The sequence below is a fragment of the Penaeus monodon genome, chromosome 15, assembly GCF_015228065.2.
Source record: "Penaeus monodon isolate SGIC_2016 chromosome 15, NSTDA_Pmon_1, whole genome shotgun sequence".
Taxonomy (NCBI): domain Eukaryota; kingdom Metazoa; phylum Arthropoda; class Malacostraca; order Decapoda; family Penaeidae; genus Penaeus; species Penaeus monodon.
In genome coordinates, this window is record NC_051400.1 from 34,682,134 (window position 1) to 34,682,872 (window position 739).

Here is a 739-nt window from a genome sequence, read left to right on the forward strand (position 1 = left end):
TTTTATTGAAATCATACGTTAGATCTATGAGTTTAACTTTATTGTTGATCATATATATTATCAACGATTTGAGAGTGTTGTGGTAAAATATATTGAAATAAACCAGTAAGTTACTGTTCGGTTATAGTTTGGTTGACTATATGAATTCCTCTTTCGTTGAGTAGATATTGAAGAATCAGGATCCGAGAAAGTGTGAACAGATAAATAATTGCTTTTTGCCTATTATCTTATTATCTATCATTACCGCGTTCTTACCAAATTTAAGTGATATCCGCGTGTAATAACTGACACTTTGGTTGTTCAGGGTCGCGTACTTGAAGTCTATTACGATGATAGGAATTATATCATTGGCGTAAAATGGCTTATCTCCCACGTCACCTTCAGTCAGGATAAAGATATATTAAAGCGTAAAAATGTAAATTACGGGCAGTTAAAGTAGGTCAGTGACATTAGCTTACGTGTTTCGCAACACTACGCTGCAACAGAACTAAGAGGAAATACTTTGCAGAAAGAACACTTAAAATCCAGTAAATGTACTTTCAAGCTGTCATTCCCCATGCGTCTTCCATGAAAATTAATTATCACGTTTAAAGAGAACGGTCCGGTTTCACTTAAATCTAAAATCGATTTTGAAAAGGCTATATACACAGTACAAAGAGTTTCATTTTTACATGGTGTGTAGTAAGGAATTATAATTTCAAATATCCACCAATTTCTGAGAAAAGGCTGAAGAAATCAG

The 739-nt window shown here is 33.6% G+C and overlaps 1 protein-coding gene across 1 annotated transcript in view; it reads left to right on the top strand.

The window, feature by feature from the left end:
- LOC119582341 (prolyl 4-hydroxylase subunit alpha-1-like) overlaps positions 1 to 739 on the top strand; it is a 101,297-nt gene that overhangs the window by 99,196 nt on the left and 1,362 nt on the right.